Below are 27,130 nucleotides of genomic sequence, written 5' to 3'. Positions count from 1 at the left end.
CTCTTCGTCGTTCTTACAGATCTATATGTGAGTTCAGGATCATGCAGTTCTGTTAAATTGGCTTTGCGTAGATTTAATTTTGATTTAATGCACGCCATGATATGTAAATTTAATTTTGTATACAAAAAAAATATTTTGATTTAATGTGCTTAAGCTATAGTGGTGTAGCGCACGTATAATAGTTGACTTGCAGTTTAAATGGTCGGCAGTTTTATGGAAATACCAACTGCTCCATTTCGGTTTTGGACCATGTGTGTCTTCAAGTTTATTTATATATGATATAATTAATCTATATTCGTAGGTACCAACTGCGATTGGAGATAAAAGACGAAACATCTACCGCAAGAGTTGTAGCATTTTGAGATGAAGCGACAACACGCCTACAAAAAAACTGAACAGGAACTAGCTCATATTGAATCGTAGGTGAATATATATATAAGGCCATGTTGAACACACATATCCAATTGCATTTTAAATTGTGCACATTCAATTTTCCAAGAGAATGGTACAAAGATTATACTACAACTGTTCCAAAATTTGGTGGGATATAAGGCCATGTTTCAGATAAAAAAATAACAAGTTTCAACAAGCAACACAAAAACAGCTTCTTCACCCTTTCAAAAGTCTCTCCAATCATGAACGAGTCAACAAGTGATGCATCACCAAGTCTGAATGAAAATGTTATTGTAACACCGTACCTTTACAATTTCAATTGCTTTCTATAAACTTTTCTCATCTCTATTGTGTGCATTCATACAAATCTCTTTTTCCTTTGGCAATGAGGACATATACTTTAACAAAGAACTTAACTCCAATACGGAGAAATCCACTTGGCTTCACATAACTAGCTTCTGTCCATATCGATATTTTGTTCTTTTGCAACTTTTCAACTATTTTTGACATGTACAGAAGATGATTTTGGTTTTAAAGCGTCTTTTAATATAGGTGTTTAAATATAATTCGATGTATTTTGCCTTTCTAATGATACAGCTGGCCCCATTACAAATGTATGTACTATTTAATCCATCTTTCTTCATATGGTTCACTTTTGCAATATCTCTTTTACATGGTGGCATCCACGGTTGATTATGATATGATGCTCCTGTAAGTGGTGCACAACAAGGGCTTGCAGTGTTGGAGGCTCGAGGTTTATTGACACGACCTGTCGTTTTCGAGGTTCATTCTACTATTTTTTTAAGTGATTTATAATTTGAGTTTTCTTTATTAGGTTTCAGGCGCTTTGGTTTAAGGGAGTCTTGCATTGTTGAATGTAATGAAAGTGAAGGGGCTGTGAGGAGAACAGAACAAATATTTCACAAATGTTCTGGCAGAGTTGTGCAATTTGATACACTTGAAATAGTTATCTGCCTGAAGGAATGAAACTGTATTCAGAATATGGGATATGGATATTGTTAGCCTCTTGACAGCTATGGATGCTTGGTTACCAGTGAGTCATTGTTTCTTATTATTTCATACTTTTGATCATACGCTCTGATTAGAATAAGTATTTTTATCTTCATCTTCTTACCTTCTCTATACCAAGGCAAACCCATGTATCCGCTTCAACAAGGAGGGAAGCCTATTCACTATTTTTTTGCAAATCACAATGCGGTAAAAATATTGAATGGTTCTCAGTACACATTGACTGCCCACATTCATGAGCATGGCCCATGAGTTGCAGATCATGGTATCCATTAGTTTTTAAAATGTTCATATGGAAGGGTAGGTTATATATATACATTCCTACTGGAGGATGGTGTTCTGTTTGGACTCCAACAAAGCTATTTTAAGGATATTATGTAAACATTTTTAGTCATGGCCTATAACCCAATATTTTTATTCATTTTTGTTATTACTTCGACCTTGATCTTTAATTATGGTTTTGTTCTCTTTATATACCTCTGCTATCTTCAATACAGGTGCAATCTAAAGCCACCAGTTTACTCTAACGGCTCATTTTACGGTGTACCAATGCCTGTGTGTTATCCGTGTTTTGTGGAGATACCTTAAGTTGGAATAAGGGCTTTTTAAGGATCATATTCTTCTGTATTTCTTTCATTTCGTTATTTCACACCAATAGGCACTCGCTATCTTTTTAACATGTACAGAAGATATAGTGTTAAACATTGGTGGGCTCTTTCAGAAGGTTTGAATAAAGTGTAAAACGTGTTTGGACTATACAGCATATCCTTCAACCCCCAACTATAGCATCTCTGTTACCACTAAATGATCTATTTTTGGATATGATGCTCCTCTATCCTTCTTCACATGTAGTCTAGAAATTTTGAGTGGTGCATCGTACCTTCAGTGATCCTAATTCTTGCAGGCATGCTTGCTTAATGGCCAAATGATTGTAAACTTGGAATAAAAACAACAATTTGTATATCAGTTACAAGGCTTTTAGTGCTTCTTATATTTGGGATTGGTGCCATTCCTTTGGCAAGTAAAATAGTTAACATATTGGATCGTGGTGATCAGATATATAAATTTGTGCTTCTATTGTAGAGCGCTACTCCAAGTGCTATATTACTTGGTGGGAGCATTTGCCAGCTTGAAGTGGTATGCAGTTCTTTAGGCTTCTTCCCTTCTCTTCTGACCAACATATCTTTGCCATTTTTTCTCTTACCATGTATATTGCCATTTTCTTTAATTTGCTACCATGTATTTGAGATACACAAGGAAGATTTTGTTTAAATATTCAAATTTTTGGTTACCTCTACGTTCTCCAGCACATGTCATCATGTCAACAGATCGATATTGCGAAATACTTGAGCAAACGTACTCAGTCAAATACTCAAATAGAAACAATAACTCAAAACCACCTCACCAGTTCACGCTCAACGAGCGTGCCCAAAAGGCTAGTTCAAATAAGTACAGCGTAGCTGAAATTCATATTTCCATTAAACTTGCAAAACATGGCTTTATCTATCACCAAAATAAGACTTCCCTTCATGGCGACCCTATCAAAATATTGTTCGGTGTGTCTTCACTTGCACAAGAAATATATCGTGTTGTACGTTTACTATCATTAGTAGAAAGTGATAGTCCGTTCTAACTAGTTGAAGATCGGCATCGCTTTAAGTTGGCAATATCTGTCCTGTCTATTGTGTATTTGATTAAAAATTTGTTGCCTAAAAATTAAATTCCTAAGTGCAAGTTAGTAGACTTCCAAGGAAGAAGTTACCATCAGCTGAAATCTTGATGAGAAAATAAACAGAGCTTCCTTTTCTTGTTAGAGTAGAGTCATGGAGTGTTCCTTCGAGAAAATTAGTGCCAGCTTCGAATTGGAAATAGAAATAAATCAATCAGAAAATCTTAGTTAGGGCATAGATTGAAAATCTTGGTTAGGACATATATTTCAAAGGGAACTTTCCCTAAAAGTTAAGATGAAGAAGACTCAGATCTGATCAATCAGTAATAACGGTTCCTCTATAACCGGGTACAGAGATTGATCTCTGTACCACACACACATCTCGTATCTCGGCACACACACAGGTATCGAGTCACACACACATCTCATATTCGGATCAACGGCGAGATAACACGGTTACAGAGATGATCTCTATACTCGGTTGTAGAGATCTCGAGTCCAATAACTAATGACAAGCTTCCACTCTATTTTTCACCTACATAATGACCAAACTTTGAGTGCGGCCTACTAGCCTACTGCTGTGTCTGCTAAAGCTTCAAGTTTGGCCGTCCCATTTAGCAACATAAAAAGGATCTGTTATTACAACATACTCAAAGAAGCCTAATCTTCTGGAAATCTTGTAAAGACACGAAGATGGTTAAAGTGAGTACTCCTTTAAAGACTATAAATTATACCACTCTATTGTTGGCAATACGACAACAACATTCCAGCTGTGAAAGTTTCCTATTCAAATGAACACAGTGACATTCGAGCGTGTATATAGAGTAGAAGAATGGAGGAAAGAAGACTCAGGTCGAGAGCTTCAAAATAGTTGTTCAAGCAAGTTCTCAAAATCAAATATATTCCGATTCAATCTCTTCAAAGCGTATTATACTTCAGCTTCAATTCTCGGTTATGGATAAAGAGAAAACAACTATTTCTCTTCTTCAATTTTTGGTTATGGATAAAGAGAAAACAACTAGTCCCAAAGGAAAAGTAGCTGCGGTAGCTAAAGAGGCTATCACCAAAGTTGCAGGGAAGGTGGGGAAATCCGCTGTCGCCAACCTGCTTGATAAAGCCTCCAAAAGTAACAAACAGCAGGATAACTCCCAAACTTGGCAAAATAGCAAACCCCAGGAGAAGAGTTCTCCTATGCATGTCAAGACGACTCAAAAGTACTTTGAATTAAAATCTGAAATTACCGTCACCAGTGCCCGCGCAATGCAAAAGTGACCAAAACTTGTAGTTGTTTAATGGGTATGTAGTCGTGGAGTCGCTTTCATGTAATATTAAGTTTTATGCTATATATAAGCTGTATAAGGAGAGCTCTTAAGGAAAGGAAAGCGTGAATAATGGCATACTTGCAAAGTAATTATAAAATACACAGTATTGCAGGTCTGATTTTTTTTCAGAAAATTGGGTATAGTTACACAGCCGCAAATTTCTTAACTTAAAAGGAAATAGCAAAAAAAAAATAGTTTTTCTTCCATAAGAACTGAAATTTGACATCTGTCTCAAATTTCAGATTGAATTTTACAATTTTGACCTGAAAATTTATCCGAAATCTATAAAATTCCAATTAAAAATGAGATGAATTTCTGGGGAGACCAAAACAATGTGGAAAACATCAACTTCAAAAACGAAAAAAAAGTATGTTGATTACAACTAATTTCAATACAGCTTTAGCAATTTAAAATACATCTCTGATAATTTTGAATAGCATGTTTAAGCTTTGTTTGATGTAATTCAAATTGTGAAATTGTGAAAAAACAAATGGTTTTTTTTTTATAAGACAATTGTATTATTTGATTGCAGTATATCTTGGAGCAATACATATGCACCCTTGCCTGATGAACGTACAGTCTGCGCACAGTAGATTTTAGTATTATTTATTTGTGGAAGAAATTAGCAGTTACAAATGAAAGGGTAAAAAAGAGAAATAAAAAGTTTTAAAAACAGTTAATATACCTAAAAAGTGACGTGTTGTTAAAATTGGAATAGAATCAAAAGATAATATTAGTATTTCTCTAGACAAAAAACACGCTAAAGAAAGTGTCTGGAGCCCAATTTCTAGGATTTTTTTTAGTAATCCTTTCAGGTCTGAAATATGGGACCTTTGATTGGTGGCGTAATTATAAAGTACCCTACTTTTCATTTGTTAACTTTAGTGATACATATTTATATCAATGAATACTATTAATTGACAAGTGGATCAAAATACCCCCTAATTTCCAACATAAATTTTATCGATAGACACAAAAATAAGACAACCATTGGGTTAAGTTCTTCTATAAGTTTTGGGTCAGAACTCAGAAGTCTGAACCACTCTTCGCACAGTTAACGTCATGAACCCTAAACCCAAGTTTTAAGACATCTAGCAAAACTTCAATTTATGGATGTTAATGATATGATTTCCAGTCTCTCAATGTTTTAGTTGTATATGAGGTGATCTGATCCGCTATTGATGTAAGTACCTGCAATCAAATGCATAAGAACATCTCCAATGGGGGGTGTAAACCGTATAGAGTGGAAATTTTACACTCCAAATTAAATGACATATTATAATGTATGTATTTTATCTATCTTGACGATTTTGCTGAAAACCGTCAAGATAAGTACCTTTTATGACGGTTGTTGCAACATTATGACATGCATGACACATGCGACAAGAAATTTTGATGGTTTTATGACGGTTGTGGCAATATGTCGTGTATAATACAAACATCAAGAAATTATGATAAATTTTTGACGGTTTCCTAAAACAATTAAATTAGCAATTTAATAAAACGTCATCCCACCGTTGAGTACTTAACTAAAAAAAACATGAAAAGAGCAACTTAAGCGAACCGTCCAGAGTAATCAAAGTATCAAACCTCGCACTAACGCTAAACTGAAGCCGTCAAAAATAGCAAATCGTTTTTCATTGTCTCAAAATTTGAAGGAAAGAAAAGAAATGTTGAAACTTGAAACACCCAACCTAATTAATTCGTCTCCTTCCTGATAAGCCCTCCAGTTTCATCTCTTCTTCTCTCGAAACCCAAATCTAGTTTCTCTAGTTGCTCGTCAAAATAAACTGTCACCAATTTTCAGATTCGTCCTCAAATGCCTTCATCTCCTCTTTCATTAGATATCCTTAAATTTTCCCTCTTAAAATGTAATTGGTGAAGAAGACAGTTTTTGTACTGATTATCTTCAGCCAACCAATATCCAACTATTGGTATTGACTATTGAGTAAAAGGTGCCTCTTTTATCAAATCTCTGACTCCATTTGTTTTAATGTTCTTTTGCATTCTTTTCTAGATGCTTGATGAATTTTGTTTTTTGATATTTTTTTAATTTTGTGTTTGATTGTAGAAAAATGGTTCATTTGAAGCGATTAATTTGTTGCTTGGGAAATCAAGAAAATCAAATTTAGTATGTGGATTCTTCTTATTTATGCTTCTGTGGTCTAGTACTCATCTTTTTCGTGATTTCGAATCCTCAACGAACTAGAGAAGAAAAGCTTGACTAGTGCAGAGGACAGATAAACTTTCTTTTCTCTTTTCCCTGTGTCCTTTCTTGATAAATTGAGGCTCTGAGTACGATTTTTCATGGTTTCAATGTTGTTTGTGTTGGTAATATTTTAAATTTAAGGAAAATCCTTTTTTTTTTTTTTTATTATCAAGATGGTTGTTAAGACACTTATTTCTTCTATCTAATCAATTTGGAAAAGCCCTTGTTCACCTCAGTGTGGTCTTGTTTGGGAGTATTTATATATATCTCAGAACATGAAGCTTTGCACAATGTTGATGGAGCAAGCTAACAGATCATGTGTTAGAATTTGATGGCGGTGACATTGTATGGAAATGATTAACCTTATCCTACAGGACTAGTTAGCGCCAGTTGAATCATAGCTTTAGATGGTACGTTGTATACTAGATGCTAATGTTTAACTGTTTGTTAGGTTGCTCATTAAAGTTTTGACTTGGTATTGGTTATATGTGCATAGATATTAGTTGTTCAACTACCTATAGTAAAAACTATAGATTGTATGCATCAATGCAATGTTGATAATTTGATATGGTGAGTGGTGTTGTATTATTATTGTCATGATTAACAGTTAGTGGGCATTAGCTTCAATTGGAATTTGCTAGCATTGTATGACTTGGAGCTTAGTAGGCCTTGTCCTTACTGTCTTCATTTCATACAGTCATACACTCATCTTAGAAATGCAATGGTTACTCTAGGTGGATCCATTAGTTATTCTATGTGAATCCATTACTCCTTTGTTCTATTGATGCACTCAGTACCTTTCACAAGATGGTATTCAATAGTTAAAGGAGGTAGGTTCACAAGTTGTTACTTTTCATTTTTTGGCCTGATGAAAATTACTTCTAACTTTTCTTCTTAAGCTTTTACCTACTCTGAGCTTGCGAGGACACCAAAGTTGCGAGTCATTTTTACTTTTAAAAAGGGCGAATATCTCTGACAAATTAACCGTATTTTTCTTTTTAATTTCATACAATTGACAAGTGGGCTCTTTTCTTTTCTATACAACCTAGCTGAGTTCTTTGAACTTTTTTACTAAACCATTTGAAACTATGGCAAGGGACAAGGTGATGTTGAGAAAAAGGATGTTTATGGGGTCCATATATGCATTGGTATGTTATGGTTCTCTCTCTTTGCATTGTTTTCAGTTTTTATATGTACGCAAATGTTAACAATATAAACTGCAACTTAGATGGTCTTTGGAATTCTTGCAAGTTTGTGGGCATTGAGTTCATTTGTTACTTAGAGCACATCCTTTGCTATTTGGTAGCATAAGAATGTGATAGTATCGATCTCCAGTTTGCAAAGTGAAAAGATATATCTGGGATGGATGAATGGTCAGGACCATAGCGCACCGATCAATTTGTTAGGTGTGCATAATTGATTCTCTCTTATCCAATCTTCTTTTTGGCATTGTCTTACGTTAATTATAGCTCAATGACAATTTTAAAATATGGTAGCGTGAATGTTTTTTGCTTTCATATGTTATTGATATTGACACTCATGCTTGGTTTAATCACCTTGTACTTCCCTTTTGATCTTTTCGTTATGAAAAGTGTTTAATTATGAATCCTAGTATTTGGACCATGGTCGATGTTTCGACCAAATATGATCAAAACACCAAGTGTTGATGAAAAAGACGAAGAACGTAGAAAAGTAATTAGAAAAATGATGGTGATCGGGGGAATGATGAGACTGTACCTTGCGGTTGCCTACGTACCCAAATTATCAGTGGGATCAAGTCTCAAGAACGTAGTTCTGAATGAAAAATAGTTTGGTATTTATATAGGTAGAGTAGAGAGTCCTTGTAGCTCAAGTAATCTTGTAGCTTGAGTAATTGTGATATACTATAACTTTCAACTGATAATTATCTCTTTAATAAGAAACGAATCTGGACATAAATCAACGTACATTAGTGGCAAACCATGTGTCTAAGGTTCAAATTTTTAGGCACATGAGTTAATGGGCCTTGTACATTGATCCATGATATTGCGAATTGGGCTTTAGCCCCGCCGATTAAACTAATAAAGTGGAGACTCCTACCAATGGACGTTTGCCGCGTAGGTGGGGGGTCGAAACATCGCCCCTCTTTGGCATGCGAACAAAGTTCATATGGCAAAGAAGAAAGAAAAATGAGCGGAATATATAACGAAGTGTCGTGCGAAAAGAAATAATTGGAAAATTGACTGTCGAAAAAAAATCGTGAATTAGCGGTAACGAAATAATGTCAAACTAACGTATACGGGACGCAATGTAGTTAAATAAAAGATGGCCGAAAATGCACAGAAATAAAATAAAATATGCACAGAAATAAAATTGCAAAAAAAAAAAAAAAAAAAAAAAAAAAAAATCGATTGGCGAAAACTGTACCGAACGCGTCACGTAATAATACGAAATTTGAATTCGACGATGCGTGCCAACGGAATAGCGATACTTTGATTATACCGTTGAAAATTAAACGTAGGGGCAGTTTAGTAATAATAATAATAAAAGGTAGTTAAATATGAATTGGACTCAAAGTGTTCGGATGAGATAAGAATTGAGAGTATAGATAAAGTTGGAGTTGGAGAAGAATCCCACCAGCACTGGAAAACCCGCTCGTAATCCTATATAAGTGTTGGGGCCGCATATCCCAATCCAGAAAAAGCATTGTAAGCTCATCCAACAGAACAGCCGTAGGCAAGAGAAGTTTTGAAGTCGCGATAAAGCTCGTCTTCTTCCAGATATCTTGCCGCTTCTAGAACGGCGTGTCGTCCGCGAATCGCACGCAGCTCTCACCATCAGCTCTTCGCATATATCTCGTTTTGACACGGTAGGCTCTTGATGACTCACACTTGGGGCTCTAGAACGTCCTGCCTTGAAAGTGGAGAAAACCTTAGCTTGACCTTCAGTCGCCATAGCAATCCGTTCCCTGGCTACGTTGTCTGCAGAAACAACAGTAGAGGGTGCAGCAAGCGTACTCCCCAACATCTCACTCATCAAGCATGCGGGAGTAGGAGATATCACCAAACACCCCTTGGCCCATGAAGATTCAACCTATCTAGGTGGGGAGCTCGGGTGGTATGAGGTAGATTTCTCTCGCTGACTCGGAGAAACCAGGTGTGGAAAAACTGCATGGCGGTGCTGATTTTCGTGGGTCGTTACCATCAGCAGCGAGCATGCGAAAAAGATAGAGAAAACGACCTTACCTTGGCTTGTAAGGGTCAACATAGGTGGCGACAAACATATTAACTTTGGTTTGTTTGTAGACCCTCTGAAGATCGGCTGGAGAAGATGGTGAGGTGGCCATACTGATTTGTTTTGGCACTGAAGATGGCGCTCACATTCAAACTCATATTAACCAATATGATACGGTGCAGCGCTAGTTAATAAAGGGCACCGTACCTGCTCTTTATTAATATGGCCAGGTGCATCCGGAACTGAAATACAAACCATGATAAGGTGTCGTGCCAGCCAAGGAGGGGCACCGTACCTGTGTTGCTTTGATCTGACCCGGTTCACCCTTGTGGAGCTATTGCATCAGGGTTTTTAGCTAACCGACCCGTTTTTTGTGCGTAGAAACGATCGTATTACACGGATGAAAGATAATCGAGAAGAAAAAAAACTCGATGACGATCGGAGACTTGGTGAGGTGGAAAGAAAGTAACGTGATGGCCGACTACACAAACCGCGTCGATGGTCGCTTAAGGAAATACATAAAATACTAGGACTCTAGAAATTTGAGATGGAAGAAGTGTACGAATTTGAAACGAAAGTTGAAGAAGATGAAGTAGTAATGGCTTACACACAATTAAATTGCAGGAATACAATTCCGTTGAACAAAGAAATTGGCGCGAATTATTGGAGTGGTGGCAAATTGCACCGGGACAACTGCCAATATCATTCTGGTTAATCTTTACGAGAGTGCACTGTTTACAAAATGAATATAACAGAAGGTTTGGGGCTCAAGAAATCTTCGCGTTGATACGACCGAAAGTCATACTGACGAAAGGGTACATAAAATTTGAAGTTGAATTCAAGGATTCAAACAGAACTTTTAAAGGGTTCCCAAAAGTATACACCGGATGGGATAGATTTCTGTACCGCTTGCGAGGGAAGTGGAATCTGACAGAGTTTAAAGTGCCAAACAAATTTCGAGGTAAGCCAAAACATAAGTATTGAAAATTGTACTACGAGTAAATTGTTGACTAACACGAGTTATTTTGTGTCTAACAGAAAACACAAGTACACTACCAGACATTGAATTGGACAAGAAAGTGGAGAACAACCTTCGTTTCTTCTTTCATGAATGTTCTGACGAAAGATTGGTAGATCTGAGTTATTTCGATGATATTGCTGATTTCCAACACTATGGGGGTATTGAACAACAGCTCGATAGGTCCAAGGAGACACATAGTGAAATGGCGAAGAAGAATAAGATTCTCAGAAATACAATATTTGGCAGCGATAGCAATAGTGAAAAAGAAGATGGAACGGAATTAACACAGCGAGAATTAGTGCTGAGCTTGCCAAACACAAATAGCGAATTGTACAAAAGAAGATGTTCCACAAGAAAACGGGCGAACAGATACCAAGAGAGACAACCAACGTTACAATGTATGATGCCTCGAGGGACGAGACTACAATACACAAAACAGCCCAGACGAAATAAAGTACATTCTCAACACAAAGAGGAAAATGTATGTACCGTAGAAAACATATATATGTAAAAGTGTGGGGATATGTAATATCTCGCTCTGGTTTGGTATATACAGGAAAAGAATGGCGGGGAAAAGAACGAAACCATGATATTTACAAAAGATAGTGCAGCAAAGAACACAAAGTCGGTGAAAGAAAACAAACGGCAAAACAAAATGCAGGAGCAAAGAATCCAACCACCACTAGCAAGTACTGTCCGGGGTAATACTACTCATGGAAGAAAACCATAGAATCTGTTAACAGTAAGTTGACCGTTGACTTTTACTATTGCGTTAGGACGGTAAAGAAATTTATGTCCAACACTAAACCGATGAAAATTGGTAAATGAAGCAAAGATGTTCAAGTCTGGACGACGAAGCGAAGGTATCACCAGGGACCATGCCAATGGAGGGGTTCGAAAAATATCAAAACTGTGACCAGAATACGGAGAACATCGGAGAATATGACAAAGCAGTGTCAATGATTTTTGATAGTATGAACCAGGTATGATAGTATTTTTTTATCAGTTATTGCAAACTTGTGTTTAAGTCTGAAAGATTGATGAAATCAGATGTATTTCGCCCCGCAGTTAAAACGCGATGATAATGGGCCAAAAATTCATGAAACGATTCGCGAAGACAAGTGTCGTTCCGAATGAAGTCAATGTCGTAGAAGAAATAGAGAAAGTGAACATACTCAACCTAAAATTGGAAGAGGCAAACAAAGCGTTAAGCGGAACCAACAGAGAGTTAGAAGACGAAAACAAAACTTAATCGAAATGGACGGAAGAAGCCGAGCAGAGATCGTACGAAGACTTTGGGAAAGCCTGTGAGATAATGGAAGAACACAAACACTTAAAAGCAGATGTGATAGAATTAAAGGCACTCGTGGCGACCAAAGATCAGGAACTTAAACGTGCGCACAAAAGAGGAAGAAAAAATAAAAGCTTAATGACAGATTTAAACGAGCGGCTCGGCCAAGATCATGTGCAAATGGCACATTGTGAATCGTCCGTGAAGACAATTGTGAGACTTTAATAGAAACGGGAGATGAACTAGAACGAGAAGATGAATTACAAAGATTTGTACGAGTTGTATATGCGAAAAGTTTGTAAGGAACCATTGGATTTGCCCAAACCAATGATCATATGATTTTGCGTTTGTAATACCATAGAGCTAAAAATTCTTTTTGAATAAAATAAAGTATGTGTTGACAATTGAATATCATTGTGATGTCAGATAACATACCTGTGGAAAACTGACAATGTTGTTGAATTATATAGATGACACGAAATAGCATGAAACGCCCCCAATGCTAACTTTAAGCTTGCAAAATTAGATTGTAGTAATAGTAACGACTAAGCGAGCTTAAAAGCGTTCAACTTAGACTGACGAAATTAAACGTGGTAATTTCGCCAGATTTTGTTGTAGCGATAGTAACGACTAAGCGAGCTTAAAAGCTGTTCATCTTAGACCGACTAAATTAAACGCGGGTAATTTCGCCGATTTGGTTGTAGCGATAGTAATTAACTGAGAAATTAAAAAGCGTTCGACTTAGTTCGGCGAAATTAAACGCGTGGTAATTTCGACCGATTTTGTTGTAGCGATATTAACGACTATAGCGAAGTAACGACTAAAGCGAAAAGCTGTTCAACTTAGACTGACGAAATTAAACGTGGTAATTTCGCCAGATTTTGTTGTAGCGATAGTAACGACTAAGCGAGCTTAAAAGCGTTCAACTTAGATCTAAATTAAACGATAAATTAAACGTGGTAATTTCGGCCGATTTTGTAATAGCGATAGTAACGAAACTAAAGCGGGTAAAAGCGTTCAACTTAGGCGGCGAAATTAAACGTGGTAATTTCGCCGGATTTTGTTGTAACCATTATAAGGTAACCATTATAAAAACCAAAATCATACCATTGGAACTGAAGTGAAAGAACTGCATCATTATTGATTACCGAGTCTTTAAAAAATGCAAAGATAACAACGGAAAATACATGCCTGAACTGGAAACAAACTAAATATTATATTATTTTATTTCTCCAGGATAGCGGAAAACACAACTAAAATCTACTTATAGAACTTGCGCAGATGAAACGCATTCCACGGCTTATCGAGAACATTCCCATCTAAATCTCGAAGAAAATACGATCCTTTGGTGGCAGGGCGATCTATGATGTATGGACCTGTCCAGTTTTCTCCAAATTTACCGAAATCTATCAACCTCATCTTTTGACAGAGTACCCAGTCATCTTTCTCAAACACTTTAAGTCGAACTTTCTTATCATATTTTCGTTTCATATCAGCTTGATAACGAATTAACTGTTGAAGACCAACATCTCTTGTCTCATCTATCAAGGCTTTGGCTTGAGCAAGTGTTTGATCATTCGACTCCAATTCCACTTGAGAAGTTCGTGTGGTTGGTGTCATCAACTCTGTAGGCAAGACTGCTTCCGTATCGTAAGCAAGATTAAACGGAGAAAATCCAGTTGAATGTTTAGGTGTGGCTCGATAAGCCCACATAACCGCAGGAAGTTCTTTAACCTAATTTTCTTTGGCCTGTTGAAGTCATCTCTTGAGCATTGCAAGAATGGATTTGTTAGTAGCTTCAGCTTGTCCATTAGCTTGAGGATGGTATGGTGCCGAGAAATTGTGATTAATCTTCAAGTCAGAACAAAATTGTCGAATTTCTTCAACATCAAATTGTTTGCCATTGTCGGAAGTCAATGATGTTGGAATACCGAAACGACAAACAATGTCTCACCATAAGAATTTTTTAACATCTGAAGCATGTATCTAGGCTAAGGGCATAGCTTCAGCCCACTTGGTAAAATAATCAATTGCGACGAGTAAAAAACGAACATTGTCAGGAGCTTTCGGAAGAGGACCGACGATGTCAAACCCCACTTTGCAAACGGCCAAGGGCTTAAGATTGGATGAAGTTCCGTTGCTGGAAGATTTCCCATATTAGCATATTTCTGACAAGGAACACACTTCTCAGACAAACGCTTAGCATCCTTTTGCATGTACGGCCACCAGTATCACTACTAAAAAAAGGGTTTATAAGCTCAGCTAAAAAGTGAGATGTTAGAGTTTTTACCTCGGTTTTATAGGACAAACAACCCGAGATAACATCCACTGAGATAATAGAGTTCTATAAAACCGAGATAATAAGCTACTAAATTATCTCAGAAGTCTGACATCTTATCTAAATCTATTATCTCAGTTTTCTTAATGGAATCGAGATTATATAGAAGAAAACCGAGATGAATTGTGACTGAAACCAATTAGTATAGAAGAAAACTGGGATCATTTTTTTTATTGAAACTGAGATAATATAAAAAGAAACAATCGTGATAAATTCCCTTTTATCTCACCTCTTTATTTAGTCGACATAGTTTGTCATTTTTTTTTCCTAATTGTGCTAGTATTGTTCACAAATTATAACAACCTGCAAATACAAACCACTCCCCCAAACAACCACATTCCCCTTCGTATTCATAAACATTAACACCAATCAACAGAAACAAACCAACATAATTAAATTTCTTTAAAGAAACTGATTTTATTAAGATAAGAATTGAATGTACAATATCGAACATGAACATAACTAATTGTTATATCAAGTCATAAAGTAGCCAAGTAAAAAATTATTTACATATTTCCCGAAGATAGCTAATAGAAGTTCCAAGATCTTCTCTTTGAAATTGACACGCATGGAACCTACCAAGCCAAGATGAAAATATTAAATGATTAGTTTGACAATTAACATATTTCAGTAATTCAAATACCAAAATAAATTTTATTTCGCTCACTCTTTAACAACTTACAAAAAAGTATAACAAGTACTTACTTTTTGGCAATAGATATGATGTATCAACAGCAGCCCGAGTGGCTCCAACTAAGCAAAACAACAATAGAGGTCAGAATACGTTTAATGATCCACATAGTCATGCAAGGTTTTCAAGCAGAATCTCATAGCCTAAACTTTCCAAATATCCAGGAAATATGGGTGACCTATTGAATTGTACGACAAACTGTAAAAGAGGCAAATATTAGCTTTTGGGGGTGTAACTGGGTTTCTAGTCTTAAAAGTTGCTTCTCACTAGTTATTAGTGGTTGATGTAATTGGCCTTTGATTAGATACATATAAAGACTTTTACTTTAAAAAAACAAGAAAAAAACGAAAAGTAAAATAAACATGAAAAGAGCATCGAGGAACATGCATGTTAAAAGATTTATTTAGCAAATACCTGCTGCACCAAGCTTTTCAGCAAGCTTCTCCAGTAATCTGAAGTTCTCATGACTTTTCAAAGCTCGATTCACCAGAACTACTACCCTTTACCTTTGCCCAAAATCATGCCCGTATCTTGAGATGCCATTTTCCAAGGGTGTCTGCACATTGTTAGAAGACAAATGTAAAGAAGAAGATATGTTTGAAAGATTTTAATTGTCAAATGGAAAAAATCAAAACTGGTTTGAAGCAAGGAAACTCAACAAACTGTATACTCAACAAACATAATAAATAGCATAAAGGTGTAATCAAGTTAAAACAATTAGTCTTGCATCCACAAAATGTTGTACACTTATTAAATAGTGAGACAAATAGACCTTCACTATAGGTTGAGATATCAACCTGCGAAACAGGAGATGCATCCCATTTTGAATCAGATGAAATATAAGGAACGAGGGGAATGAGGTGGACCTAATAGTCAACATACAAGGATCAACACGATTATATCGAGCGATTGCAAAAGAGCATTCCCTGCATAAATTGGCCTACAATGAAGAAGAAGTTACACCCAATTATTAAATGGCATACACATAACAGATATATAAGTGACCTAATCGCTATGTTTGGATATAATCTAAACCGTGGTCGCCTTTACGCCCATTTTAAATAATTCTTCTTATAACATGTATAACAACATCAAAGACTAATATGAATTCCATCTCAAGGAAGAAACCCGAGCTTACGACATATACTTGAGACCCGAAATATTAGTTACATCCGTTATAGATGAAACATCTAAAAGAACTGACTACTTCATGGCAATACATTTTTTCCAAATGAATTGATTGGAGCAATTATATGTGAGTAGCCACCTTTTTTTCTGAACCAAATGGACTAGTTTCGCCCATGGTTACGCGCAAGTGGATGTGACAGTTTATCCGTATCAGCCACAAGTACCTAATAATCAAATAAATAATATTAGAGAATTAAACATTACATTCAATAATAATAATAAAATAATGTTACGTATCTGAGATATGGAAGGATGGAATGAGGCAGCAGCGTGTGAAGCTGCTTTGTGAAGGGACGGACCTGACCCAGCTAATAATAAAGAAATTGAATTCTGTTCACTAATAGATCTTGCAGCTGTGATTGCGCTATATGATGATTGTTTCACGTGTCCACTAGAGTAGCCTCGGCCAGCTTCCAAAGCAACAATTTGGTTCAGTCAAATATTTGAAGACTGAGTAGATTCGAAACTAACTAAATTTCATACCATGCATATAAAGCTATCAAAAATAATTCAAAAGATATACCTGGTCAAAGAATCCTGAATCTAGGAAGCGCGCCAAGGATATGGAAAGCACTTGCTCCAAAAATACATGGTCCAAGAATCCTAGAAAAGAAGTTCGCTGCCAATTGTAATATTTGTCGCCAAGGTATAGTAGGTACTCATATACAACATTAGTATGGGTTTCACCTTTCTGTTGGACTCCAAGCCACCAGTTCATTATGCTTAGCAATAATCCATGCCATTCCATTATGCACATGATGATGAGACTATTTGTCCTCCGAAACATTAACAACCGTGTATACAACTAAAACAGGACAACATACCCAAAGGTGAATCAATTAAGTTAAGAACCCGCCACACACCCTACAAAAACTTATTAGCATTTGAATCCAACATACCCAAAGTTGTAAGTAGCACTTAACATTTACTACGATCTCACCGTGCTATATAACCAATTACCCTACATCCTCTAGCTTGTATTACTGTGTACACCGATGGTGTAAATCAAAGGGATCAGAGCTCACATGACACAAAATGCACAGACAAACAAACAAACACAGGGTGTCGAGGCGGATATAAATCTAACACCCGGCCTAAACACCGGTTGGGTAGACAAACTCGGCAGGATCAAGCAAACTGCATGCACACATCAAATCACGTAAGCATGCACACACCTAAGTACAAAAACTAATGCAAACCTATGTTTGAAATTGCACTCAAAAGAAGGAAACATCTTAATAGAATTGTCTGGGCGAATGAACTATAAGAATGAAAGTATAATATTGAAATTTCATTTCAACAAAAAAAAAACAACAGTTCATTCAATCTTGATTCGAGACATTCAATTTACAATTAAATTCAACTAAATTTTTTGAAATTTGTTGATGAAAACTTTTATTTTACCAAATAGGAATTTCACGAAGCATTTCAACAAACATATATATTGCATCGAGTAAAGGTGAAAGGTTTTATTTCTAAAAATCCAATGGTTTTCTTTTTACCTATTATGTAAAACCATTGCCACCCCAAACCGAGGAAAACCAATGGTAATTTCGACACATATATTCACCACACTTAATCCGAAAATCCAATACAAGCCAAAGTAAAAATTAAATTTTCGTGACTGAAAACCCGGAGGAGGTGTTGAATTACTGTAGAGTTGAAATGGGTAGTGGAAATTGTTTCGAAGTTGGTGCCATGTGGAGATACAGTGGAGAGGAGATGAAGAGAGTATGGAGAGGACGAGATAGTTGGGAATAGGTGGTTGCCCATCGTGAGTTCGTGTTATTCATGAGAGAGTACTGGAGAAAGCCATGACTTCCTTGTTTGATCGTGGTCCCCTCTTTTTCTGCGATTTCTGTTTTCTTTGCATATCTATTCCGAGATATTTGGTATAATAGAAATTATATCAGTTGAATGCCGAGATATTTGGTATAATATCAATTATATCAGTTGAGTGTGAGATAAATTAAATTTCTTATTATGCCAATTCAATAATACGAGATAAATGAAATTTCTTATTATATCAGTTCACACCACCAGTCGTAAAATCTATATGTATTATCTCGGTTAAGTATGATGTGAGATAACAGATTTATACTCAAAACTAGTAACTAAGTTATGGGACATATTATCTCGTTTATAGGACAAATTATCTCGCTTACCACTTGAACTGAGATAAGGCTAATTTTAGAACCGAGATAAAAACCCTTTTTTTTAGTAGTGTATCCTTGTGTCATTGCTCTATGAGCGAGACTTCGCCCCCGGGAGTGGTTCCCACATAGGCCTGAATGAATTTCCGCCAGGACGAGCAAACCTTCAGCTCTGCTAAGACAACGAAGCATAGGGTTAAGACTTGTGCCTTTGCGATAAAGTTGCAACAGACCGTTCGAAATCGATATGAGACAATATTTCCAAGCATCGCGTTTGACACGATCACCCACTTTATGATCGGGAGGCAAGATGTGATCATGTAAATATGTGATATAAGGAAGACGCAAATCATCTTCGTCACAAGGTGTAAGTGGAAAACTTAGCTCTATATCAGGAACCTCTGGAGTATTGTCAGCTTTATGATCGTCGTCGGTATGGACCGAGACAATATCATTGACAAGATCATTGTGGTCATCTGATAGCATAAGTTGTGGATCAAGCGTTTTCTCTGCAATGATAGCTTGATTATGAAGATCACGCTTGCGCTTCCGAGTCAGCACAGGAGATATCAAATTGGCATGACGTGATTCCTCAGAAAATGTCTTGATGAAAAAACAACTCTGAGTGATGTACATATCGCGCACATCCTCGATGGACAGATCGATGCTCGGTTCCTTTTGAAATTCAATGGTAATCTGGCGAGGCTTATCTGACTTAACTGCCGCGGATAAATATGCGAGAGAATCCGCATGTCGCACGTCATGACGCGGACGCTGCACAATACTGATAGAATCAAAATTTCGAGCAATCCGATGAATTAAGTCCACATAAGCCGCCATTCTATCGTCCACGAAGCTGCATACGATCCACCAAACTGGCTAGCGACTAACTTAGAATCTGTGAATAATCAGAAGCTTAGTCGCCCCAAGTGAAGAGCAGCAAGCGCAAGCCGCAAATGAATGACTTCATTACTCTGCCTCATTATTTGAAGCGCCAAAACCCAAACGACCGACTTCTTAATTTTTCTCCATTCGGTTGCAAGATTATACACCCAATACCGGAGCCATACTTATTATGCGAACCATCAGTGTAAACAACCCAACAATCAGCAGATACATCTGATAAGTTTGGCAAATCATCATCCCTGAGAGGTAATGGCGTGTTGTCGACAACATTCTCTTCGTCTAGTAATGCGTCAGACATAAGAATATCCTCAATTGGAAAATCAGCCATTAGCGAAGCCAAAGCTTGTCCTTTCTCACCGTGAAGCGAGTTTCAAACACAATGCTATAAGCTTAAGGTAACTTTCCCATTCGCGAGGCTTAACTTGATTTCGAAAGCATTGCGAAAAAGCTTTCGCAGATGGATATTCCGTGATAAACTTTGACGACTTCGTCCCCGGAAATAAGGTTTAAGATGTCGCAAAGCATGAACCAAAGCCAATGCAATTTTTCCACTCGAGAATATCTTGTTTCAGGGTTGTAAAGAGTCTTGCTAACAAAGAATATATGGGGCCCATCGCCACCATTGACAAATAAGACGGCACTTTTACGGCATGATCGATGCTAAATAAATCATGAACCTATAGCCCCTGATTCTTTGGGCAAGAACTGGAGGTTGGACTAAGTATGCTTTCAAATGACGAAATGCAAGTTCACAGTCCTCCGTCCAAATTGTTGCGTCTTTCAATGTTTGGAAAAAAGGACGGCATCGATCAGAATACCGAGAGATAAAGCGATTTAGGGCAGCCAAGCGTCCTGTAAGTCGTTGAATTTCTTTCTTTGACGTCGGTGAAGGCATTTCAAGGATACCTCGAATCTGATCTGGATATGCTTCAATTCCGCGTCTAGTCATCATGTATCCTAAGAATTTACCAGATGATAAACCGAAAGAACACTTAGCCGGATTCAAACGCATGTTGACATTGGAGAGTCTGTCGAAAAACTTATTTTCAAATAAGAAGATGATCGTGCTTCAGATTTGACAACCATGTCGCCGATGTATGCTTCGAATCGTCTTTCCAAGTAGGTCGAGAAAAATAGTGTTGACTAGCTTTTGATATGTGGCTCGCGTTTTCGGACCGAAAGGCATTACCGGTAACGATGAAATGCTTTAGTCCAGAATGAATCACGATGAACTCTTGGTCCTCAATGAATAACGGAATCTGATGATAACCAGAATAAGCATCCAAAAAAGACAAACGCTGAAACCCAGATGTTGTATCGACCATTTTAGATATACGAGGCAATGGATACGGATGAACCGGACAAGCCTTATTGAGATTTATGAAATCGATACAAACACGTAATTTGCCGTTCTTTTTAGGAACTGCGACAACATTTGACATCCATGTTGGATAAGTCACAGGCCTTATAAAGTTAACAGACAAGAGACGGTCGATTTCATCTTTCACTTTCATCTTTCTATCGGGGGCCATCCTTCGGGGCTTTTGTCGAACTGGTTTTGCATTAGGATCAATGTCGAGTTTATGACAATCCACCGAAGGATCTATACTAGGCATTTGCTCTATTCGCCAAGCAAACACATGATTATTCTTCCATGATAACAAAATAAGCTCTTGTCTCTCCTCTTACGAAAGTTAAATTTGAAATAAAAGTAGTCTCTTCGGGGAGTTGGCCAATTTGAACTTCTAAAAGTGGATCGAATCGTCGGGGTCCTTCAACATTTCTATTGGCGAGTAAACCGGAAGGTCCCGGATGTTTGTAATTGCTATTTGACGCGCGTTGGAACTCAGAATAGTTAGATCCAACAACTTCGGACTTCTTATAGTCATCGAGAACATTGTTGTGGCAAATTAGAGATGCCGGTTGATCGCCGCAAGACCTTGCGGACTTTTTTTATTGAATAGGAACGTATGGCTTTGATGATATGTTGAGGCGGACAGCTTCCATATAATGAATCAATCTCGACCAAGGATGACATTGTAAGGGATTTACAATCCATCAATAAGAAATCGATATTGACTTCATTCGCATAAGAGTGACCGGAGAGACACCTTTCCAACGAATGAGTAGCGGTACCATCAAAACCAATGATAGGCGATTTTCGGGGTGACCCGGTTATCAATAAAAGGAATACCGCGATAACACCCGAAAAACATGACTCCACTGAACTACCGATTGTCGATCATTATATCGTTGTACACGATACGGTGATATAACGCAGGTTATCACGACAAGCATCATAATGAGGAACATGCACGCCATTAGATCTTGGTCGGTGAAACATAATGGTTCATCTTCAATAGTCTCCGTCGCGAAAACCTTCCATGAAATTGATCCCGTTATTAACCGTACAAATTAGGCGGATATTTGACTTTAGAACGGCGAAAGCGTTTTTCCATCGAGTATTGGACAATGAATCAATGATGGCATGTCCAACCTTAATGACATTGTGATCGAGTGATAGTTAAAGCTTGAAATTCTGCGCGAAGCTTTTCAATTCTTCCCCATAAAGACCGACAATTCTCCGTCTCATGACCATAATCATTATGAAATTTGCACCATAACGATTTATCGCGAGTTGTTTTAGTGTCGTCGCTATGGAAACGGGCGGAGTGAGCGGACTCTTATCCCGGATTTTTGTAAACTACCGCGATATTTGGTATTAAAGCGGAGTTAATTCAAAAATCGTAAAAGGCTTTCCGGTCCCGCTTTCGTGGAGTCTTTCTTATTATCTGAGGAGGCTTCTAACGGGTTCTTTGTTAATCAAAAGTCGGATTCTTCTGTTTATTTCGCTGATCATTGAAATCCTTTCCTTTATTATCTTTCTCACGAGAAGTTCGAGCAGCCGTGTTGTCTTCAATATTGATAAATTGTTGAACTCACTGGTATAACGAACGTCGAGAAGATGGAATATCCCGAACAAGAGAGTTGTATAACCCATCTTTATCAAACAAGATAGCTTCTTTAAAAGCGTAAATCACCATTAGATCGGATTGCTTAGAAATCTCAGCTGCAGCTTGGCGGAAAGGCGCGATAAAACTACGGAGAGTTTCCTCACGTTGTTGCTTGATGTTGAAAAGAACTCGGACTCCATTTGGACGTTTGAGATTATGATGAAAACGTCTTGAAAACTTTTCGGTTAAGTCCTTGAATCGACGAATAGAGCGCGGAGGTAATTCGCTAAACCATACCAATGCTTCCCCTTTTAATGTAGAAGGGAAAAGTTTGCATTTTAAAGCATCATCATCTCCCGATAAAACCAGTTTGTTTGTGAAATTAATCACATGAAGCATAGGGCAACCCTCGACATCATCATATTGATCAAACTCTGGTTGTTTGAAGTCTTTGTTATGAGTAGCCTTTTGACGGCGAGAGAAATTTTCCAAAATACCATCTTCAATTTGCCGGATTTTCTAGTGTCGATTCAAAAGGATCGCCGTCCGGAAAAGAGCTTTTTAATCATTTCTCGACACACTAAGGAGTCATCGATCCAGATCTGTTGGATCGTGATCATAGTCACGATGGCGCCCTATGGGAGCGAAACGAGCGAGAAGAAAACGGCGAAGATTCATCATTTCCATGTCGAGATGATTGTGGATGAATACGTTGGGCTTTCGCGATATGATAATGTTGAATGATAAGAACCGTTCTTGAAGTGTTTCACCATACCGATGGTTCCGATCATGAGTCGCGATCATTATTTTGTTCGCCACTTTCGAATTCCTGACGGGACTTACCCGATAATTTGTAGGATCGTGGGGTGCATTCGGACGATTATTATTAGCGATTACCTTGCCTACCGAGAACGCGTGACCAAGTGGGTGGAGATTTTCGGAGGTCGGGGAATTAAATCGCCCATTACTCTTAACTTCGTTGATGGTCATTTGCAAATATCGCGAATCTCATCCTCACCACTTAAACGATCCCACACACTATTATGTCGTTGGCGTGTGTGACGTTGTGGTGTGAGCAGATACAACATCATCTGCGAGTGGGAGCGTCGTTTAAGATGGCGCTGTTGTAATTATTACGTTTTGCGGACGATCTTTAACTTTTGAAGAAGTGCTTCTCGAGACATATGACTTACATTATCCGCGATCGGAATCTTTGGAGAATCGTCCGAGGCAATAACCTCCGCTGAATAATTTGGCATTGGTGGAACGCGGTATTTAGAAGGTATTATCTTTGTCGGCAGCCAAGTTGTCCTTGACCATCATGTTCGTGATGATCGTCAGTAATCACATCGGGACCTTGAGCTCTTCGAGTATGCATCATAACTTTCACAGAACGTGATCGAGGGTGTAGTATAAGAACCGCAGACGGCGCCAATTATATTTCGACCAAATATGATCAAAACACCAAGTGTTGATGAAAAAGACGAAGAACGTAGGAAAGTAATTAGAAAAATGATGGTGATCGAGGGAATGATGAGACTGTACCTTGCGGTTGCCTACGTACCCAAATTATCAGTGGGATCAAGTCTCAAGAACGTAGTTCTGAATGAAAAATAGTTTGGTATTTATATAGGTAGAGTAGAGAGTCCTTGTAGCTCAAGTAATCTTGTAGCTTGAGTAATTGTGATATACTATAACTTTCAACTGATAATTATCTCTTTGATAAGAAACGAATCTGGACATAAATCAACGTATATTAGTGGCAAGCCATGTGGCTAAGGTTCAGCCTTAGCCACATGAGTTAATGGGCCTGTACATTGATCCATGATATTGCGAATTGGGCTTTAGCCCTGTCGATTAAACGAATAAAGTGGAGACTCCTACCAATGGACGTTTGCCACGTAGGTGGGGGTCGAAACAGTCGACTCATTAACACTGTGGTGTTTGAGTGGTAGTTGTTCTTCCTTTTCTAATACATTCTGGGAAGTCATAGTGGTAAGGATGAGCATGTTGTTAAGTTGTTAAGTTAAAGAATTTTGTGATAATGTTGAGGTGCTTTTAGATTATCTTCTAAGCCTTGGTGAGAGAACCTTTTGGTCTAATTTCTTTTCTACCAATATGGTAGACTCGATCATGGTATGCATGTTGAATCCATGTGATCTTTTGGGGAGGGTAATGATAAAGTAAAACAGACTTAGTTATGTGTAGGTTAAGCTTTCTAAGTGGTATGCATGCTAATTTCAATTTACATACGGGTAATGGGTAGTAGTGCATTTTGGTTGTCGACATAAGCTTCTTACGTTCCAAGTTAGGAAGTTGTCAAAGCTTTTAGCATAGCCTTACAATTTTATATAAAGATCGTTTGATGTCTTGTTTTAATGCATTCCTATTAGGTGCAACTAACTTAGGTATATATATAAATGAAGGTGAATCTGTTGTGTTCATGTCCATTCTACCAATAATTTCTCATCACTAAGCTTTAAGTGCATAAGGATGTTTGTAAAGTTCTCAGTTGTTTTGTCAAAAAGTACTGTTGGCAACCTGTTTCGACCAAATATGATCAAAACACCAAGTGTTGATGAAAAGACGAAGAACGTAGAAAAGTAATTAGAAAAATGATGGTGATCGGGGGAATGATGAGACTGTACATTGCGGTTGCCTACGTACCCAAATTATCAGTGGGATCAAGTCTCAAGAACGTAGTTCTGTATGAAAAATAATTTGGTATTTATATAGGTAGAGTAGAGAGTCCTTGTAGCTCAAGTAATCTTGTAGCTTGAGTAATTGTGATAGACTATAACTTTCAACTGATAATTATCTTTTTGATAAGAAATAAATCTGGACATAAATCAACGTACATTAGTGGCAAGCCATATGGCTAAGGTTCAGCCTTAGACACATGAGTTAATGGGCCTGTACATTGATCCATGATATTGCGAATTGGGTTTTAGCCCTGTCGATTAAACAAATAAAGTGGAGACTCCTACCAATGGATGTTTGCCACGTAGGTGGGGTCGAAACACCGCCCCCTCTTTGGCATGCGAACAAAGTTCATATGGCAAAGAAGAAAGAAAAATGAGCGGAATGTATAACGAAGTGTCGTGCGAAAAGAAATAATTGGAAAATTGACTGACGAAAAAAATTCGTGAATTATCGGGAACGAAATAATGTCAAACTAACGTATACGGGACGCAATGTAGTTAAATAAAAGATGGCCGAAAATGCACAAAAATAAATAAAATATGCACAAAAATAAAATTGCAAAAAAAAATCGATCAAAATAAAACTGCATCAACGCTGGCCACGTAATAATATCTGAAATTTGAATTCGACAATGCGTGCCAACAGAATAGCGAATCTTGGAATATACCGTTGAAAATTAAACGTAGGGGTAGTTTAGTAATAATAGTAATAAAAGGAAGTTAAATACGAATTGGATTCAACGTGTTCGGATGAGATAAGAATTGAGAGTAGAGATGAAGTTGGAGTCGGAGAAGAATCCCACCAAAGACCGAAAACCCGCCGTAATCATATATAAGTCTTTGGGGGCGCATATCCCAATCCATAAAAAAACACTTTATGCTCATCCCACGTAACGCAGGAGGTAGGCAAGAAGCTTTGAAGCTTGTTCGGTCGACTAGCCAGGTATGTTCTCTTACCATCAGCTCTTCCGCATCAATTTTTCTCTCGCGAATACCGCAAAAGTTGATTAAAAATTCAATACCGTGAAGATCTTTGGTCTAGCATCTGTGGATATTTTATTTTAAACTGCTTCAAAATCACGAAAATAAACTGCTTCTTCAAAAAACTTGCCCTGTTACTTGGACGTCTTGAAAATAACGTTTTGCATCGTGTCCGACACAACAAGATTGGAGAACTGCTATATATACATACATACCGCGTGTATACACGAGGTTCCGTAAAGGGAACCGCAACAAGATGAAAAACGACCAACTATCGCTATATTTCGAACGCCATGCATGAAAACACATACCTGTTTTTAGTCCACTTGTTAACAAGCAGGACTATCTCACGCCATTAACCTTGGGATAAAAATAGATTTGGTTTGGTTTGTAAATAGTTTGGAGGAAGCTTTGGAATTTAAAACAAACGAATGTGGAAGAAGAAACGCTGTGTTGGCGGTTAAAAGTGAAACAACAAACACGATCTAGTGCCGCCAGTAAAGGAGGAGCATCGTAACCGCGGTTATATAAACTGGTTTGGTGCATCCGGAATTGAAATAACAAATATAATACGGTGCAACACCAGCGAAAGAAGGGCACCCGCACTGCGTGGTATTAACCGATATGGCCCGATGAACCCGGTTTTGAGCTTTTCCCGATTTTTTTTTTTTTTTTGTAGGTAGAAACGATCAGATATTACGGATGAAAGATAATCGAGAAGAAAAAACTTCGATGACGATCGGAGACTTGGTGAGGTGGAAAGAAGGTGACGATACAAAGAACTACACTAAACCGCGTCGATGGTCAGCCAAGGAAATACAGAAAATACTAGGACTCGAGAAATTTGAGATGGAAGAAGTGTACGAATTTGAAACGAAAGTCGAAGAAGATGAAGTAGTAATGGCTTACACACAATTAAATTGCAGGAATACAATTCCGTTGAATAAAGAAATTGCGCAATTATTGGAGTGGTGGCAAATTGCACCGGGACAACTGCCAATATCGTTCTGGTTAATCTTTACGAGAGCACACCGTTTACAAAATGAATTTAACAGAAGGTTTGGGGCTCA

The 27,130-nt window shown here is 37.6% G+C and overlaps 1 long non-coding RNA gene and 1 pseudogene across 2 annotated transcripts in view; one reads left to right on the top strand and one right to left on the bottom strand.

Annotated features, from left to right (window-relative positions):
• Window positions 1-5,961: 5,961 nt before the first annotated feature.
• LOC147522199 (uncharacterized) overlaps window positions 5,962-27,130 on the top strand; it is a 31,590-nt gene continuing 10,421 nt past the window's right edge. The window contains exons 1-3 of one of the 2 annotated variants that reach the window (XR_015195127.1): window positions 5,962-6,368; window positions 6,485-7,770; window positions 7,851-8,028. This is a non-coding gene — a long non-coding RNA (uncharacterized LOC147522199). Of the gene's footprint in view, window positions 6,369-6,484; window positions 8,029-27,130 lie in introns of both variants that reach the window. The other variant, XR_015195121.1, reaches the window with a different exon arrangement.
• LOC147522201 (electron transfer flavoprotein subunit alpha, mitochondrial-like) lies at window positions 14,960-19,357 on the bottom strand (annotated as a pseudogene).

Source organism: Coptis chinensis, chromosome 1 (genome assembly GCF_015680905.1).
Source record: "Coptis chinensis isolate HL-2020 chromosome 1, ASM1568090v1, whole genome shotgun sequence".
NCBI classification, from domain to species: domain Eukaryota; kingdom Viridiplantae; phylum Streptophyta; class Magnoliopsida; order Ranunculales; family Ranunculaceae; genus Coptis; species Coptis chinensis.
The sequence above is the reverse complement of the archived record's forward strand: the minus strand, read 5'-3'. Positions and strand labels throughout refer to the sequence as shown.